Genomic DNA, 12,203 nt, shown 5'->3' on the forward strand with positions numbered 1-12,203 from the left:
AAAGATGGAAAACAAGGAGAATTATGGTGGGCATGGATGTGTGGGAGTGGGCACAAAGTTTGAAGAGTTGTTTGAATCACATATTAATGCCCACCAGAGAGCATCCACCATGGAAGATGCACTAAAAAGCCCATAGATGAAACTGCCCAGCAATTCGACATCAGCCAAACTCTGGCATTATCCACCAAGCACTGATAAGATGTGCACAAAGCAAGTGCCACAGCAAATGATTAACACAGGCTATTCATGGGTCTCTCAGTGTGCATTACTACTCAAGACAAATCTAGCCACTTTGATTTTGTGTGTCCAGCCAAACATCAATAAAGACCCAGCTGAGCCCCAAATTTGGTATCATCCCTTGAAGAAAACTTAGAAAGAAATTGACTACAATTGGCCCCAAATGTCCTGGAAGGGCCAGTAGTTAATGCTGACAGTAACAGACACATATCTGGATATGAATTTGCCTTACCTTACTGCAGGTAAAGCAGTGAGTTTCAATGAGCACCAATATCCAAAGGCATAGGGAATATTTGATCCACTGGTCTGGCAGTCCCATATAATATCACATCAGACCTGAGTATCACTTTACAGCAAAGAAGTTGTGGAAGTAGACTCAAGACCATATAGTATATACTAGTTGTATTTCAGACAACACAATATAGGAGCCGCCAGGCTAAAGAAAGCATTAAAAATATCTACTGATGGTATAGCCAACTTAAAGCTGAAGCACTTGTAAGAATGGAATACCATTCCATAGGACAAACTGTGTGCACTGAACTAGAGAACTTTACATGGGTTTGGGAACCAAGGGCTGGACAGGAGGAGTTCACTTACCATCACGGTCAATGACTCATTGGAGTGGTTTATGATTTCTGTCCCCTGGAACTCTGGATTCTGTAGGGCCAAAGGTTCTGGTCCCCAAATGGGTCATATTTTCACCTGGGTCAAAGCTAGAGCCTCAATAAATTGTAAGCGAAAGCTTTCATGTGGACATTCTGAGCTCATTGTGCCAGAAACAAGAAGAGTCACTCTTAACCCTAATCATCCAAGTAATTGACCCTAATCATCCAGGGGGAGAAAGGCTTCTGTGGTAAGATGGGGACATATGTGTGGGATAATTTTAATCTCCCACCTTACATGCACTCTGTTCATAAAAACTAGGAATTTGGGCAGAAGCAGTTTTGTGAAGTATTGTAAGCCTTGTCAGAAGCTTAAGCTGCCTTGGATAAGCAGGCAAACCAGAACCTGCAGAACAGGAAAAACCTTCCGCGTGGAACTCTGATTGCACTGTTGTTCACCCAAGCAGGTTGGGTTAATAGCCCTCTGTGCAGGGGAACAATTCTAAGGTTATGTGTGTGATAAATCATTTCTCACCACGTCTCACAGTGGGTGGCTTCCAAAGCTGCGAGAAAAACAGAACTGTTAAGCTCAATTCCTATAACTAAATTAAGTGCTTGTAAGAATAAATCACCCCCTTGCTCCGTCTATTGAACTTTAACTTTATAGAAATAAAGTTTAGAATGCATGGTTGCTTAAGATATAATGTAGTTGTTTTTAAGTAGCTATGTTAGTTTTTTAGATTTGGTGTTTTCATTTAAGGTTGGAATCAAAATAGAGAATGTTAATTATAGATTATTGATTAATGTGGTGTACATGATTTACTGATTATAAAAGGCTTTTGGAAATAAAGATGACTGCTACTTGCCATCCCATGAGCAGTAGTCTATTTCAAGCTTTCATACTATTTTAGGCGTGGACTTATACCTGGGGCGAGGCTCTCTCTGTTCTCTTACAGAACCTTCCACCAACACATATGGGTATGTATGCAGAACCCAGGTGACCTCCTTAGGTGTGTATTACTATTCACTATAGCCCACTTGTGACTATAAATGAGTAGATTCAAAAAACACTGCCTGAGAAGAGCATGGTGACCAGATGAGGACAAGGTCTTGACACATGTAAGCATCTAGAGTCAGTAAAAGGCTACCTGAAGGGAAAGTAGAATGAACAGTGGAAGAGAGAGACAGTAAGTCATCATTTGGGGCCAGTATCAAATGCAGCAGAGGGTCTATAGTTCATCTCATTAACTTCCCTTTTGTAAGGTTCCCCACAGGAAGTAATGCCCACCAGATTCCTGGAGGAGGTGTTCCCACAACATATGTGAAAAAGTGGATCACAGTGCAAATACTGGACTGTGGAATATCCAAATAAGCCTCCCAGATCTTCCTGCAAGGAAGGTCTTACTGATAAGCTGCAGGAATTATGATCAAAATACAGCCTCCAGACATTAGCTCTTTTGTTAGGACTAGTAGGCCCAGGCTAAGATGGAAAAGTGTTAGGCCTAGGCTAAGGTGTAAAAATATCAGTTAACTCCTGGCAAATTTCTGGGCTACAAGCTTTCAGCAAAATGGAATAAGTCTAGTTCACTCCCAAGATAGATGGGAAAGTACTAATTGATTTCTTGCTTTGAGTTTGCTCCCAATTTCTTGCTTGGCTAATTCCCTGAGAAACAGATTGGGAGGTACCAACTGTCCCTGGACTGACCTTTAAGAAATACCAGGTGGGGAAAGTCCTGAAACAAAGATGTATGACTAACTGCAAATTTCTGCTTCTGTACAATGCTCACTAACCTTCCCAGATGCACCTGGGCAGCCTGTATGCCAACCAGGATGCAGACCAAGTCTTATAAACCCGACCCCTTAAGCACTCAGGGCTGCTCTCTGAATTCCTGTGCTGGGTGTGAGGCAGTTGCCGATCGGCTCTTCAATAAAGGGCCTCTGCTGTGAATTCAGCTTGTTTGGCAGTGTGGTCTTTGTGGAACTCCTGGGCATAACGCTTTGATAACAGCGTCAGTTGCAAAGAGGTATCCTGCCAAGTTCATGTCCTTGCCAGGGAAGCCATATCAATTGAATGAGCAAGGTGAGGGTGTGAAGACTAAACTATACTTTGGTCTAATTAAGACAAATCAGAGCTCTCTGCCAGGTTGGCTGAGGCTGCAATGTACAGGTATAACTCATTTTATTGTGCTTTGCTTTATCACACTTTGTAGATACTTTTTTTTTCTTTTTAATAAATTAAAGGCTTGTGGCAACCCTGCATTGAGCAAATCTTTTGGCACCATTTTTCCAACAGCATGCACTTGCTTCATGTCATATTTTGGTAATGCTCACAATATTTCAAACTTTTCATAATTATTATATCTGTTATGGTGATTTGTCAGTGATCTTTGATGTTACTATCATAATTGTACTGAGGCATCATCAGTCATGCCCATATAAGATGGCAAACTTAATTGATAAATGTTGTGTGTGTTCTGACTGCTTCACCAACTTGCTATTTCCCATCTCTCTCTCCTTGGGCTGCCCTGTTTCCTGAGACACAACAAGATAGAAATTAGGCCAGTTAATACCCCTACAATGATTTATTTTCCCTACGGAAATTCCAAACCTTGTGCTCTCTCACCACTGCTCCACTGGGTCAGGGGTTGTATTATACCTCCCTGAGACTAATGTGTAGTGTTATGAGCAAAAAGAAATAGGATCAAGCCCCGCCAAACATCAATAAAGACCCAGCTGAGCCCCCAAGTTTGCTATCATTCCTTGAAGAAAACTTAGAGAGAATTGAGGAGAGCTCTCTTACAACTGCCCTCCATTCCCTTTCACCCATTTATGCATCCACAGTTCTCTATTTGTTTTAAAGAGCAAGAAAAAAAATATTAACTCTCTATAATTGGTATTATTTGAAGATGTGGCTCTGGACTTCAACTGGGAAGAGTGGCAGAACCTGGATGATGATCAGAGGACCTGTATGGGCATACAGTGCTGCACACCTCTAGCATAAGGTGACCAGATGTCCCGCTTTTGGCGGGACAGTCCCACGTTTTAATAATTTGTCCCATGTCCTGTAGCATTTTTAAAAAGTCCCAATTTTTGGAAAGAAAGCACAACAAGCTAGGGAACGGCAGGAGAATGGGAAGGGAATATACAGTTTTTGGCTGCCATGTGACTATTTCACCAGGATATGAGTTTTATATTATTTTTGTTAATTTTATAATGTTAAACCTTAATAATAACAAATAATTGTTGAGAACTGATTATCGAGAACTGCTTATCAAAGTTCACATTGTTGATCAGTTGTTAGAATTCGACCACCATTGTTTGGACTTAATGAACAATGGCACTTTTTGGCATTAGCAACCACGAAAACATTTCGTAACTATCTCTCAGACGATACATAACATACTGTGTGCTAGTGCTAGTTAAACAAGTGATGTCAACAAATCAGCTATTCAGATCATTTAGGTAAGTAATTTATTTATTTATTTCATGAATTTAGCCAACAGTACTCGTATTATTTATATTTCATAGTGGCAGCAAAAAGTCTAGCACTGGCCTTGAAAGTGACACTTACAACTTACGAGGTATCATTATTAAAAAATATATATTGATAAGGAAAAGGTTAAATCTTGGGCATCAGCAAAACTCAGAATAGAGAACAAATGTTTAGAAATATTTCATCATTTTGAAACAAACCATGTTCCATACAATAATGCACTAAAAATTGTGGGATACACGCTGTCCTTACCAGTAACTAATGCTGCAACTGAACACGTTTTTTCTACGGTAAATAAAGTGTGGACATCAGAAAAATCACAATTAAGTGTTGAGACTTTGAAAGCCATTTTATGTGTGAAATATAATTTAACAAATTCTTGTGAGAAATTTCATGACCTTTTAAACAATGACAGCAATCTACTAAAAAAAATTCACTCAAATGAGAAATATACTAAAGAATAAAATAATACTATACATAATTTTTTAAAGTATTATATTTGTAAATTGTACTTATGTTGAAATTTTAAAAAATGTATTACAATACTATTTTTGTGTTCTATGAAAATTTTTGTTGCTCCATGTAGACCAAGTTTTTAGTTAAGCACTCCACCCCCACCCACCCCCCGGTCAATGGTGTCCCGCTTACCAATGTTAAAATCTGGTCACCTTACTCTAGCAGCCTGGGATCCACTGGACTTTGCATTACAAAACCTGAGGTGATCCTCAAGTTGGAGCAAGGAGCATGGCCATGGAGGGTAGAAGAGCTACCAAAACAAAGCCTCCTACATGTTCAGATAGTTGACAACTTAATTGAGAGGAGCCAAAAAAATCACAGAAGAGATGTGAGGCAAGTTGAAACCACCAAGAGCAACACGTCAACTAAGAGAAAGCTGAATTACCAAAAATATATAATCTGAACACCAACCATATCTTAGACGTGAATGTGAATAATGGAAACTATTCAGCAACGAGTCCTGAGGAATTTAACGTATGTTAGAATATGTTTCTTCTAGTGATCTGGATGAGATAAAGTCTGAAGAGAATCTAGATGCCTACAATTTAACTGGAAATCAGGCATCATCAACATTTTAGACGGTGTCACAAGGTTCACACTTCCCAGATACATTTTGAATATAATGGACAGGGGAAAGCCTTTATCATAGAGGCAAGATTATCAATACATATGAGTGTTCACATCAGAAAGGCCTCCTGCAAATATAATTAACATGAATAAGCCTTTGATGAATTAGTCTCATTGCTCAAGAAATAATTCAGGTAGGCATGAATAATCTTGAACATAATGTATGTGGGAAAACTTTTCATGAAAAATCAAATCTCAACTTATTTCAGAGAACTCCCATTAGTTTAGGGGGGAATCCTGTGTATGTAATGAATATGGAAAAACCTTTCCTCTCAAGTCAAATCTCAGGAACCATCAGGGTATTCACACAATGATAAAACCCTATGAATGTGAGAAAATCTACCATAATTCAAACCTCAAATCACATCAGAGAACTTAAACAGGGGGAAAAATTTTACCAATGTAATGAATGTGATAAGTGTTTCACAAGAAGTCATACCTAAAGGTGTATCAGGGAATTTACACAGGGGAAGAAGCCCTTTGAATGTAATACATGTGGAAAACATTTCATTTTAAGTCAAGCTTCATGAAATATCAGTCTATTTCTACATGGAGGAAAATCTCATGATACATGGAATAAGCATTACAATACATGTAATGACTGTGAAAAAACCTACTTCCACAATTCAGACCTCAAAACATATCAGATAACTCACACACAGGAAAAAACCCTATGAATGTAATGAATATGGAAAAATTTGTCTAAGAAGTCACACCTCATGGTATTCACACAGGAGAAAATCCCTTTGAGTGCAATGAACATAGAAAAACTTTTCACCAGAACTCATTATCTCAAACTGCAAAAGGGTATCCAAAGAGGAGTAAAAACCTATGAATGCAATAAATGTGGAAAAATCTCAGTTTTAAGTCAAATATCATAAGGCTTAATAGTATTCACACTGGGGAGAAAACTCATAAATAATGAGCATGAGAAAGCCTTCTGTGAAGGGAGGCCTCCCTTCCTTCATATCAGGGAACTCACACAGGGGAATAAAATTTATGAATGTAATGAGTATGGGAAAATATTTTACCTGTAGTTTTTTATCACTAGACACAGAGAACTCACAAGTGGAAACCCCTATGAATGTAATAAATGGGAAAACACTTTTCACCAGAAGTGACAGTTTAGTAGACTTTGAAAAGTGACAGAGGGGAGACATTTACAAAATGGCCCAAAACACAAGGATTTTTATGTTATATCAAGATAAGTCTTGCATCATCTGTATTATTAAATTTTGATTATTTAAGAAAACTGAAAGAAAAATAAAAAAAAGAAAACTGATCTATAACTGTGTTTTTACAACCATGTAACTTTCTATATTTCTATGAAGGTCATGCTGCTTAAACGAATAGCTAATACTTAAAGATGGCCTATGATTCTGTTTTGGTCAAATGTTTTGAAACTTTTGACATCTTTGGCAGGTTTCTTCAGGTCAAAACCCTCAGTTAAGCCTTTTTAATCTAAAATTAACTTTTGAATTTTCTAGTTGGGTACCTAAAATACCTCAAAGAATATATCCCTCATCTCATAAAGAAATTAAATGATGGCCAGGCACAGTGTCTCACACCCAGCACTCTGGGAGGCCAAAGCAAGAAGATCCCTTGAGTTCAAAAGTTTGAGACCAGCTTGAACAAGAGCAAGACCCCATCTCTACTAAAACTAGAAAAACTAACCAGGCATTGTAGTGGGCGCCTTAGTCCCAGCTGCTTGGGAGGCTGAGACAGGATCACTTGAACCCAGGAGTTTGAGGCTGTTGTGAACTAGGCTGATGCCACAGCACTCTAAACTGGGCAATATAGTGAGATTCTGTCTCAAAATAAAAAAAAAAGAAATTAAATTATTAGACTTATTTAGTAAATTGAATAGTAAGCATTATCAAGTGATAAATAATATTAGATCTTCTTTCAGTTACGTTTATGTTATTGACATAAATTTTCCAAAATTATGCAAATTTATAAAAATGCTATATGTCATCAATCATAATTTTGATTATGTTAATCCTTGTTAAAGCTATATTTGTATGGGTGTGTTATTACTATGAGTATTGTAATGAAATATACAATTTATAAAAATCTGATAGTCCTGAGACCATCAGTCATGATTCTGGTTGTTATAAAAAATAAATATAATAGAAGTAACTAAATTTCCTTTGGCAATTGGAAATTTTCATCAGATTTTAATCATGGTTATTCTGTTCTGTTTTGTTTTTTCCTACACTTACTGTTTGAAATTCTTCTCTTATAACATTTGCAATCAGCTCTAATCCAAAATTGCTTTTCATGGGAAAAACCCTAACAAGTACCCTTGAACACAGAAAATTTCCAGAATTTGAATTAAAAAAAAAAAAACTGTTGCTTTTCTGCATAATGTCAAGGCAATATCAAACAGAACAAGAATTACATGGGACTGAAATAATTTCTATGACTTTTTGTTGAAAACATTGCTGATTCTTTTCATATTTTGTTTTCCAAAGTCAAGAAAGGTACTTTTATTTTGAGCTATTTATACCTTAAAGCAATTTTGTAAAGTGAGCAAAATCAAAACATTAATATTTTTCTCCTACCCGAATTCTATAGAATTTAGAAACTATTCATCATCTGGCTTGGCACCCGTAGCACAGTGGTCACAGCACCAGCCACATACATCGAGGCTGGCGGGTCCGAACCTGACCCAGGCCAGCTAAACAATGACAACTGCAACAAAAAATAGCCAGGCATTGCTGTGGGCTGTAATGCCACAGCACTCTACTGAGGGTGACATAGTGAGACTGTGTCTCAAAAACAAAACAAAACAAAACAAACTATTCATCAATGGCTAAGGTGAAACTAATGATTGCCCAGCAACTGTACATTATGATTCATTGTTCAGGTTAATAGTATGTGGCCTCAAGTCATGACCTATCCTATGTTGCCAGCAATCTGGGTCACATGCAATAACAATGTGCCTTCCTTCTACCTAAGGACGTGATTTCCTGGGAAGAATTGTTCCCAGGGCTGGGCAATAAAGAAAGTCTATCACTGTACCCTAAAAGATTCATCTTCTTTGCTTCCATGAAAATACTTTAACAAAGAGAAAGAAATGATAACCTAGAGCTCACACATGGGAGATTTATAAATTAAATACCTGGGGGAAATCTTAGATGCATACACTACATTCTGTCCCTAAATAAGAGTCCCTCTCAAGTCTTATTGTAAGTTTTACAAACTATTAATGTACTGATTAATATGTAACCTATTGACATGAAAAGGACACTAATTTTTTCCTGAATCATGAATTTTGCTGATTTTTTTCTGATCTATGCAGTTTTACTAATCGTCTTGAAAGTAGAACATTTTAGCTGGTATACTGCCATCTCTAGCCAGTAATTATAACCTCTGTATTGTTCTCTCCAATGAAAAAGAACAACTCTGATATGAGTAGTTCCCCTCCCTTCTTCTAAACTTTTTTTCTTTTTTTTTTTTTTTTTTTTGAGACAGAGTTTCACTTTGTCACCCTCAGTAGAGTGTCATGGCGTCACAGCTCACAGTAACCTCAAACTCTTGGGCTTAAGCAATTCTCTTGCCTCAGCCTCCCAAGTAGCTGGGACTACAGGTGCCCACCACAATGCCTGGCTGTATTGTTTGGTTTTTTTAAATTGAGATAGAGTCTCACTTTGTCACCCTTGGTAGAGTACTGTGGTGTCATACCTCACAGAAACCTTCAACTCTTGGCTCAAGTCATTCTCTTGCCTCAGCCTCCCTAGTAGCTGACTATAGGCACCCGCCACATTGCCTGGCTATTTTTTTTTTTTTTTTTGGTTTGTTTGGTTGTTTTTTTTCTTTGTTTTTGTTTAGCAGGCCCAGGCCGAGTTTGCACTCCCCAGCCCTGGAGCATATGGCTGGTGCTCTAACTACTGAGCTATGGGCACCCAACCTATTTTTCTTTTTAGAGACAGGTCTCGCTCTGGCTCAAGATGGTCTCAAACTCATGAGCTCAGGCAATCCACCCACCTTGGCCTCCCAGAGTGCTAGGATTATAGGTGTGAATCACTGCACCCACCCTAAACTTTCTTATAAAAACATTCCAACTGATAACAGACTTTGGAACTTGCCCAACTTTTTTGTTGTGTCTTCTCAGGTTGACCCTCACATGCAGCTTTATCAAATTAAAAAAAATAACCCAATGGCCTAAATATTTAAGTAAAGGATGATTGGCATATCTCCCACTTCAAATCAAAATCTAGAAATGATTAAGCTTAGTGAGGAAGACACACTAATAGCCAATCTAGGCAGAAAACTAGGCCCCTTGTGCCAAACAGTCAAGTTGTAAATGCCAAGGAAAAGTTCTTGAAGAAAATTAAAAGTGCTGCTCCAGTGAACACATGAATGATAAGAAAGTAAAACAGCTTTATTGCTGATATGGAGAACATTTAGTGGTGTTAGTGGTCTGGACAGAAGTTCACGCCAGCCAAAACATTCCCTAAAGGCAAAGACTAATCCAGAACAAGGCCCTAACTCTACAATTCTATGAAATCTAAGAGAGGTAAGAAAGATACAGAAGAAAACTTTGAAGCTAGTAGAAGTTGGTTCATGATATTTAAGGCAAGAAGCTATCTCCATAACATAAAAGTGCAAAGTGAAGCAGCAAGTGCTGATGTAAAAGCTGCTGAAAGTTATCCAGAAGATCTAGCTAAGGTCCTCAATGAAGGTGGCTACACTAAACAACAGGTTCTCGATGTAGTTCAAGCTGCCTTATATATTGGCAGAACATGCCATCCAGGACTTCCATAGCTTTAAAGCACAGACTGACTCTTGTTAGGGGTTAATGCAGCTGGTGACTGGTAAAGCCAATCCGCATTTACCAGTTTGAAAATGCAAGGGTCCTTAATAATTATGCTAAGTATATTCTTCTCATCAGCCAGAAATGGTACAACAAGGCCTAGAGGACAGCATATCTATTTACAGCATAGTTTGTTTGCTGGATATCTTAAATCCATTGTTGACACTTACTGTTCAGGAATTAAAAAAGACTGTTTTCAAAATATTACTGTTTATTGACAAGACACCCAATTACTCAAGAGCTCTGATGGAGATGTACAAAGACATGAATGTTGTTTTCATGCCTGCTAACACAACATCCATTCTGTCATCTATGGATAAAGTAATTTTGATTTTCAGATCTTTTTAATTAATAAAGTGGTTTCATAAGGCTGTAGCTACCACAGAAAGTGATTATCCCTTGATGCATTTGGGTAAACTCAATCAAAACTCTTCTGGAAAGGATTTACCATTATGAACATACTTTATTCATGGGAAGAGGTTAAAATAATTAGACATTAACAGGAGGTTGGAAGAAGTTGAGTTCAACCCTCATGGACAACTTTGATAGGTTCATGATACCAGTGGTGGAAGGCACTGCAGATGTGGTGAATGGAGTCTGAAGATGTGACTGAATTGCTATAATCTCAAGATGAAATTTTGATATATTACAAGTTGCTTCTATGAATGAACAAAGTAAGTAGTTCTTGAGATGGAATCTACTGGGAAGGAAGATTTCAACATTGTTGAGATGACAACAAAGTTTTTAGAATGTTACATAAACTTACATGATAAAGAAGCAGGTTTTGAGAGGACTGACCTCAGTTTCACAAGATCTACTGTGGATAAAATGCTACGAAACAGCATCACATGCTATAGGAAAATATTTCATGAAAAGAAGGATAAATGGATGTGGCAAAATTCATGGTTGTCTTATTTTTAAAGATTACCACAGCCACCCCAACCACAAGAACCAGCACCCTTATTAGACAGCAGCCATGAATGTGAAGGTGAGACTCCCCACCCACAGAAAGAATCTAACATGCTAAAGGCTGGGATGATTTTTAGTATTTATTTTAGCAATAAAGTATTTTTAGTTAAGATATGTACATTTTTAAGACACAATGCTATTGCATACTTGATAAGACTATAGTATAATATAAACATAACTTTTAATGTACTGAGAAACTCCAAAGTTTGTGTGACTCACTTTATTGTCATATTCACTTTATTGTGGTGTACTGGAACTGAATCCACAATATCTGCAAGGTATGCCTATAGTCCCTTTTCTCTTCTACTCAACCAAACTCCTTGCCTTCCTTCCCACAGCTTTAATCCCTAACAATATCTGGCATTCTAAATCCCAATTCAGTGTCTTCTTTCAGAAAACTTAACCTACCACAAAAAAAAAAAAAAAAAAATAGTAGCTATAGAAAGCACCTAACACTCCTAGGGCCAAGAGAACAGAGGAAAGAGATTGAGTTTTTAGAGAGGAGATGAAAAAAATGAAGTCCCTTACACAACAGGGACCTGGACCTCTAAAGAGGGCACATTGAATAGTTGCTGCTGCTGCTTCAGAAATTCAGAGGATCATGACACTGCTAACCCAAGGGGCATTGCAACTCAGACCCCTGAGGACATCTGTGGCCAACTGCTGCTGGTATTCCTAAGGAAAAATGAGGATGGTTCTAATAGTGACGATGAAACTAGAATCCAAACCCAAATATGGCTACCGGAGTGAATGGCCCCAGCCAAAATGATGCTGATGGTCATGTTAAGCGCACAGTAAAGAAAACTCCCTCCTCCCCTCATCCACCATTCCAGGCTACTTCTACTGCCCCCATTTGACAAAGCTAAATGTGCCTAACAGAAATGGGGTTTGTAGAGGCACAGCCTTAACATTACATAGTTGAGTTAAAAAAAAAAAAAAA

The sequence above is a fragment of the Otolemur garnettii genome, unplaced genomic scaffold, assembly GCF_000181295.1.
Source record: "Otolemur garnettii isolate 467f Iridium unplaced genomic scaffold, OtoGar3 scaffold00196, whole genome shotgun sequence".
Lineage (NCBI taxonomy): Eukaryota > Metazoa > Chordata > Mammalia > Primates > Galagidae > Otolemur > Otolemur garnettii.